The sequence below is a fragment of the Talpa occidentalis genome, unplaced genomic scaffold (genome assembly GCF_014898055.3).
Source record: "Talpa occidentalis isolate TD23 unplaced genomic scaffold, MPIMG_talOcc4v2.1 talOcc4.13, whole genome shotgun sequence".
Taxonomy (NCBI): Eukaryota; Metazoa; Chordata; class Mammalia; order Eulipotyphla; family Talpidae; genus Talpa; species Talpa occidentalis.
The window spans coordinates 49,803,870-49,811,914 of record NW_023601322.1 but is presented as its reverse complement, the minus strand read 5'-3'; the positions used below and the strand labels follow the sequence as shown (position 1 = coordinate 49,811,914).

The window sequence follows — 8,045 nt, the reverse complement described above, 5'->3', positions numbered from 1 at the left end:
GTTCTCTCTTGCCCTGTACCATACACAGCATATCCCAGTTCTGGAGACTACCAAGTGGACGTCTTTGGGGGCCACTACTCTGCTTACCACACCAGACAAACCTGTTTTCTCCTCTCTGCAGGCTTGTTGGGTGGGTCACATCAGCTAACACATGTAAACTTATCATCACAGAGGATGTGGGTGATGCCACCCTCCATTTAGGCCTGGTCTGATGCCTGGGCTTACCTGGGCACACACCCCTTCCTCATGCCCCTGACTATCACCCTGCCCTGCAGTGGGTGACCGCTTCACTAGTTGTGACTCAGACACTCAAAAATGATGATTCTCAGATCACCAAGGCAGTGTGTCCTATCCTTGCACATATGTTCTCACTCCAGCTTCACTTCCACCATTTTGGCTCTCTGAGGAGCACCAGAGCCACAGGCAAAAACAAATGCAAAAAGGAAGCCAAGAAGAAAATGGCTGATCCATTCCCTAAGAAATATTGGTGTGTTGTGAAAGTACCAGCAATGTCAATATAATACTGGAAAAACACTAGTCACAAGAACTCAAGGAACCAAAATTGCATCTGATGGCCTCAAGCGTTATGTTTTTGAGGTGAGTCTTGCTAATCTGCAAAATAATGAATTTGCACTGAGAAAATTCTGGCTAATTACTGAGAATGTTCAGGGTAAACACTGACTAACATTCATGGCATCCATCTTACCTGCCGCAAAATGAGCCCCATGATGAAAACATTGCAGACCCTGACTGAAGCCCTTGTCGATGTCAAGACTAGCAGTGGTTACTTGTTTCATCTCTTCTGTGCAGGTTTACTAAAAAAGGCAACAGTCAGATTCAGGAGACCTCCTGTGCTCAGCACCCACAGATGCTCCAAATCCGGAAGAAGATGATGAAAATCACCACCAGAGAGCTGCAGGTGACTTGAAAGAGGGGGTCAATTAATTGATTCCAGTCAGCATTGGAGAAGACACAGAAAAGGCATGCCAATCTACTTACCTGCTCCATGATGTCATTGTCAGAAAAGTAAAAATGCTGAAGTCCAAGTTTGAACCAGGAAAACTATGCCATGTTTTTTTAATTTAAAAAAATGATGATTCTTAGAGCCTCCCCTGGTGGCACAGCAGTTGAGAGCTGGGCTGCAAAGCTGCCCGCAGCCTCTGCAGGACCAGTTCGATCCCCGGCCGCCGGCGAGGGTCCCACATGGCGCGCAGACCTCTCCTGCCGCCCGCTGCTCCCCTCAGCAGTGCCTTCAGTCCATCTGCCTGTTCTGTTCCCCGCTCTGGCTCTGGTGAATTCTCTCACCCTCCCGCGCTTCTGACTGTACCCAGTGCATGTATAAATAAATAAATCTTAAAAAAAAAAATGATGATTCTTAGCAAAGTGAACCATCTTTCCAGTCTTTCCAGGCCTAGCTCATAGCTAGAATGGTATAGTGAAATAGTCATTCCAAACAGGCATGCATAAAACCAGACAAATGTACAAAGCCTGCTCCAAAGCAGAGAAAAGTTAAAGCTAGACCGAGTTTCGAAAGTAATAAAGCCAATGAAATTACTTTCAGAAGAGTTCCAAAACTGTCAACTCAAGACAATGAAGTGCTAACATTTTAATAATAAAAAGTTTGGGACTATTTGATTTTTTTAAATTTCTGTTATTTCTTTAAGCCCTTATTCAAGCTTTGCTCTTTCCTCCTGGGGCTTCCATTTGAACATTGGTAGAGAGGATAGGCCATTGGCAAGTTAACCTGGGGGCAGTCAGTGGGGGAGAGAACATACATGGAACCCAGAATTTAACCATTTCAATCATTGGATCAAAAAGTTAATTCAACATTTGAGTGAAGCACCAGATACAAACACACAATGCCTCATGTGATTATAAGGCATTGTAAAAAAAATTAATGTTTGCAACAAAGGAAATCACACAGATGAAAGTAATGAAATTAAAGGTATAATTCTAGAATATCTTTTCATCAAAGATACTACAAGGGTTACCCACATTATTCCTATCATTATCCCAATTTTATAGTGGAAAAACAAACTTTGTATCAACTACCTCTTATCTTCTAAAGAAGAGGGGGGGTTATACATCTCCTCAAAATAAAGATAAACACTTCTTTTGGTTGGTAATTACAGTTTGAATAAAAAATATAAATAGTGTCATTTTGCTGGAGATGTGGCCTTCTTTTTTTTTTTTTTTTTTTAAGGAATTCATGTACCAGTAAAATGGAATAAACCAGTTAGATGGGTTTTCTGTTGACTTGAAAGCCTCAACCATAAGACTACACTGCCACCTAGTGGTCAAATAGGGTATTACAACAACTTATTTTGAGAGTTACCCAGACTGAGACTTAAGTATGTGTTTTCCTTAACTTCTAGAAAAATTAAAGGGAGGGAATATGGGCATCACAGTGTTGTAGGTTAAATTAAAACAAATATCTGAGTGCAAAATTTTAGAAAATCCAGGAGTCCAATTCCTTCTGTGGAACAAACTCCTGCACCTAAGATCTCCTTATAAATTCACTTCAGCAACTCCTGAAGCTGAGCAACACATTAGCATCTAAGGATCCTCCCTTGTTTACCTTACAATTCAGCAGTACTATTTAGTCAGAATAAAATCGCTTAGGCTTCAGAGGTTAGAAAACAAAATAGGTATTTACCTAGTGTTAGAAAGCCTAAAAGAAGACCCCAGCAAAGGTAATATTTGAAACTACTAAATGCTTGTGATTTCCATTCCAAACACATCACAAGAGTTACAGGACTGGGGTTGATATAGTAAGGGAATTTCATAAGAAAAAATGATTGAGCTCAACAGCAAACATTTTATGAACAAAGAGCAGATGCCAAGCCACATCCTCCGTGTGAAGGGCTCCGAGCCTGCTGAAGCCTGAAAGCTCTGCTGTGAGGTGTTCTTAGGCCTTGCGGGCACCAGTCCCTTCCTCACGAGGACAGAGACTTGTGCTCCTAAAAGAACTGGACTAGATGATGCCTTTAAACTATATATGATTATGTAAATTTGACCCAAGTTTATCCAGACTGACGCCACATTTATCTTCATAATCAGATTTTAGTGAAGTCACAGGTGACTTTCCTGGGATTCACTCCTTAAATACACACTGGGATGGGTCACCAGCCAGTGCCAGGCCCCTGTCCTTCATCTGCTTCCACTTCCTGTGAGAGCAGGACACACCTGGACTCCCTTCAGCTCATCCCGGCAAAACCAAATCCTCCTCCCTGGACTTGGCAGCATGCTACCCTGCCCTTCCTCGGCAGAGGCCTGAGATTACCCACAACTTCTAGATGAGTATGGTAGCCATACTTACAGGCTGAAGATAGAGGTTTGCTGATCACATACTATGAATGTTGGGGACTCTGTGAGGTTAGGAAAAGGACAGGGAGTAGGGGGAAGGTCAAATCATAGTAAGAACACATTTTACATTGTTAACCCATGTACACAATATTTGGTACTCTCCCCAAACCACTCTCCCTCCTGCCCCAAAGATTTTACTGAGCACTACTATGTACTAGTCAGTTCTAGGCACGGGGAATACAGCAGTGAACAAAATATAAAATCCTTGCATTTCATTCTGGTGCAGGGCAGGCAATGAACAAGATAAAGTCCCTCAGTATCTGAGGAAGATTGATTCTCAGACCCCCATGGAAACCAAAATCTCAGGATGCTCAAGTCCCTTATACAGAAGGATGTGGTGTTCACATAGAACCTGCACACATCCTCCTGTATGCTTTAAATATTTCTACATTACTCATAATACCTAATAAGATGTTGAACTCATTGGTTTAGATTTAGTTCTTCTCCCGGCTCTTCTGCTGGAGGTGGAATCTAACCTGAAAAACTCAGTCTTCAGGTGAGTGAGGGAAAGATGGGACCCCCAAAGATGTCCACTTCCTAATGCCCAGAACCTGTGGATGTCACCTGATATGAAAGGGACTTTGCAGAGACCACGGAGTGAAGTGTCTAAGGTGGGGAAATGATCCTGAATTGTCCAGATGGTCCCAATGTCATCACAACGTCTACATAGAAGGAAAGCAGGAGGGTCAAGTGACAGGAGACATTATCCCAGATGCAGAGGTCAGAGCAGCATGACTTCTAGCTGGGCCACAGCCCGAGGATCCACGTAACCTCTAGGAGCTGGGAAAGGCAGGAAACAGATTCTTCCCTGGAGTCTCCAGAAGGAACATAGCTTTGCTGATACTTTCAGCCTAATGAGACTGATTTTAGACTTCAAAATTCCAGACCTAGATAAATATGTGTCATTTTTAGACACTAAATGTGTGGTGATTTTTTTTACCATATCAATAGGAGACTAATACAGGTCCCCAAAAGGAAATCAAGATGTAATTTCAAAGAGAAGTGGTTCAATAGCTGAAGGCCTCCACCCGTCTCCTGCTCTGGCCTTGCTGGACAAGCACAGCTTGTTGATCTCCTGTTCATCCTCTCCATTCTCACTACCATAGCCCAGTAAAATGAATGACTCAAGATGGGGAGTCACCGCAGATGGGAAAATGGGTGGTGTTCTTTTTGCCTGGAGAGGAAGATATTCATCTAGAGGTGGGCCCTGGAATTCCATACATTACATGGATCAGACAGACCATCACCTGTGAGAGATTTGGTTCTGTTTAGATGTCTACTTCATCTTTAAAATAGTTTCCACATTGCTGGGTTTTCTCCTTACAGAATCAGTGGAATCAAATTCTTTTTCAAAACAAGGTAACCGACACTGTTAGCGTTCTAGATAGGTTTTAAGTAAATATCTAAACAAATGAGGTAAGTGAGGACCTAGCCCACTTTTCACAATTCCTCTACCTTTTCCAATTCACAGAATGAAGCCTAGTCCAAAAAACATAGACAGAAAAAGGAATGTGCGGGTCTGAAATTATAACTTTTATGCACTCACACTTATAAACTCACATAAAGAGAAACTTCAAATTTGATCACAATACTTGATAGCTGACCTGGAAATGAGAACCATTTTTACACCAAAATGTTCCAAATACTTTCTACAAATGTTCAAAGATTTATCAAAATGAAATTAATCTGCTTTATTTGATGATACCCAATTCAACAGTGATCATTAGATTCCACATGAACAAGTCTCACTCCATTTCTCAAAGGTTTAGAGCTATAGCAACAGCATTGTCTTTTCTAGGCAAGTTGAGGGTGGAATGTACATGCCTGGCATCTTTCAAAACTAACCCATAGTCTGGCAAGATGGCAGCAGAATGAAGACACTGGCTGGCTCCTCCAGATATTTACAGATGAACTGCTATAAAACAAAGCCAAGACAGCCCTGAAGGAAAAGCTGAAGCCCACTGCACATAATAGGAGCATCTGTTTGGCAGAAATGGGTAGAAAAAACTTGAGGTGAACTTGTGTAGAGTGATAATAGGGCAGTATAGCTCACAAGAGGGAAGAGTGACTGCTGCAGTGACTTGGGCATACCCAACATCAGGACTCCTAAAACCTATCACTGCGCGAGAATGGCACATATTAAAAAAACTAGCATCAACAAATGTTGGCAAGGATGTGGAGAGAAAGGAACTCCCCTGCACTGCTGGTGGGAGTGCAAACTGGTCCAACCACTATGGAAAGCTGTGTGGAGATTCTTCAACCTACTAAAGATAGAGCTTCCATATGATCCAGCAATTCCACTCCTAGGTATTTACCCAAAGGACACAGAAACATTAATTCCAAAGAGCACCTGCACCCCTATGTTTATAGCAGCACTGTTTACAATAGCTAAGCTTTGGAAACAACCCAAATGCCCAAAAATAGATGACTGGATCAAGAAGATGTGGTACATATACACCATGGAATATTACTCAGCATTCAAAAAAGATAAACACATGCAATTTGCAGCAACATGGATGGAGCTGGAAGGGATCATGCTCAGCAATAAAACCAGAAAGAAAAAGAAAAAATACGGATGGTCTCACTCATAACAGGAATCTAGAAAACCTAAATAAGGGACCAGGAAAAAGAATAACTATAAGAAAGAAAAAAAAATCAACAAACAACTATGAACCAGAGACACACTTTGGGGGGAGCGGGGAAAGGAGGGATTGGGATCAAAATCAGGGGGTTGCAATTGTATGGGGAATATAAAAATAAATAAATTAATTAAAAAAATAAAATAAAAAATGAAAAAATAAAAATATGATAAAATGGTAATGAGCACTTGTATTCAATAATCACCTTAAACATAAATGGCCTGAACTCACCAGTCAAAAGATGTCAAAACTCATCAGTCAAAAGGCTGAATAGATTTCAAATAAAAGTCCAACATACTCATGTTTATCAGAAACTCACCTTACCAACAAAGACAAGCACAGACTTAAAGGCTGGAAGACAGACAAGCCAATGACAACCAGAAAAAAATCAGGAACAGCTGTAGATACTATCTAATAAAACAGACTTCCAATTAGGAAAGATAACAAGAAATATAGGACACTATATTATCACTAAGTTTTCAATACAACAAGAAGATATAACACTCATAATTATATATGAACCAAATGAGGGAGCACCGAGATATATAATGCAATATTAATAACAGAACTTAAAAGAAATTGATAACAGTGCAATAATACTAGGGGGCCTCAAAAACTCATTTACAATGGTCAGATCAACAAAACAAAGCATAAATAAGTAAACAACAGCTTTAAATGAGGTGCTAGGCCAAATAGGTCTACCAGACATCTACAGAACACACCATTCAAAAAACTGCTGAATGTCCATTTTTCAAGCACACATGGAATATTTTCAAGAATAGACCATATCTTAGGACACAAGTTAATTTTCAAGAAAACCATAAAGAAAATAATTATACCTACTACCTTCTCTGACCGTAATGCCATAATGCTAGAAATCAACAAGAAAAAAAAAAATCAGGAAAAAGTATGGATACATGGCAGAAAAAATAAAATGATATTTAATAGCAATTGGATAAGTGAGGGAAACAAAGTAAAATTTAAAAATACGTTTGAGACAAATAAAAATAATACAAGGTATGAGTACCTATTGAATAAAGCAAGGGTTCTCTTAAGGGAAAAGACAATAGATAATACAGGCCCACATTAGAAAGCAAGAAAAATTCCAAATAGTCTGATGTCACACCCAAAGTAATCTTAAAAAGAGGAACAAACAAAATTCAACCCAGTAAAAGGAAGGAAATAATGAAATTAAGGGTGAAATAAATGAAACAGACATCAAAAAAATCAATGAAACTAAGAGCTGGTTCTTTAAGAAGATGAACAAAATAGGGCCTCCCCTAGTGGCACAGCAGTTGAGCGCTGAGCTGCGAGGCTGCCCACAGCCACTGCAGCACTGGTTAGATCTCCGGCGCCAGTGAGGGTCCCACATGGCGGTACAGACTTCTCTCCTGCCACGCCCGCTGCTCCCCTCAGCTGTGTATTTCGTCAGTCTGCCTGTTCAGTTCCCCACTCTGGTTCTGGTGAATTCTCTCACCCTCCCGCGCTTCTGACTGTACCCAGTGCTTGTATAAATAAATAAATAAATCTTTAAAAAAAAAATAGATGAACAAATTAAATAAACCTCTCATTTGGCTAATTTTTTAAAAGGAGAAAATATTAGTAAACATCCATGACCATAAAATGAGGGAGAAACAGATTCTTTAATAAGTAGGCTGGGAAAATTAGAAAGTCACACATAAAAGAATAAAGTTGGATTACTTGCTGATCCCATATGCAAAAATAAATTCCAATTGGATTAAAGATTTAGATATAAATTCTGCAACAATAAAATACATAGAAGGAAACATTGTTCATCACCCCATGATATCAACAATAACTAAAACAATTGTAATTAGCATAAGTTAAAAATAGATGATAGATAGAAGATAGATAGATATCTTTTTTTAAAAAAGTTTCTATATAGCAAAAGAAAATACAAGACTACAAAATAAAAACCTACTGAATGACAGAGACGAATTAGTGCCTATCCTTCACAAACTCTTCCAAAAAATTGAGAAGGAAGGGACAATACCAAACACGTTCTATGAAGCCAATATT

General features: G+C 39.8%; 1 pseudogene; it reads left to right on the top strand.

The window, feature by feature from the left end:
* The first annotated feature begins 362 nt into the window (after positions 1–362).
* On the top strand, positions 363–1,086 carry LOC119242823 (40S ribosomal protein S3a-like; annotated as a pseudogene).
* Positions 1,087–8,045: the final 6,959 nt, after the last annotated feature.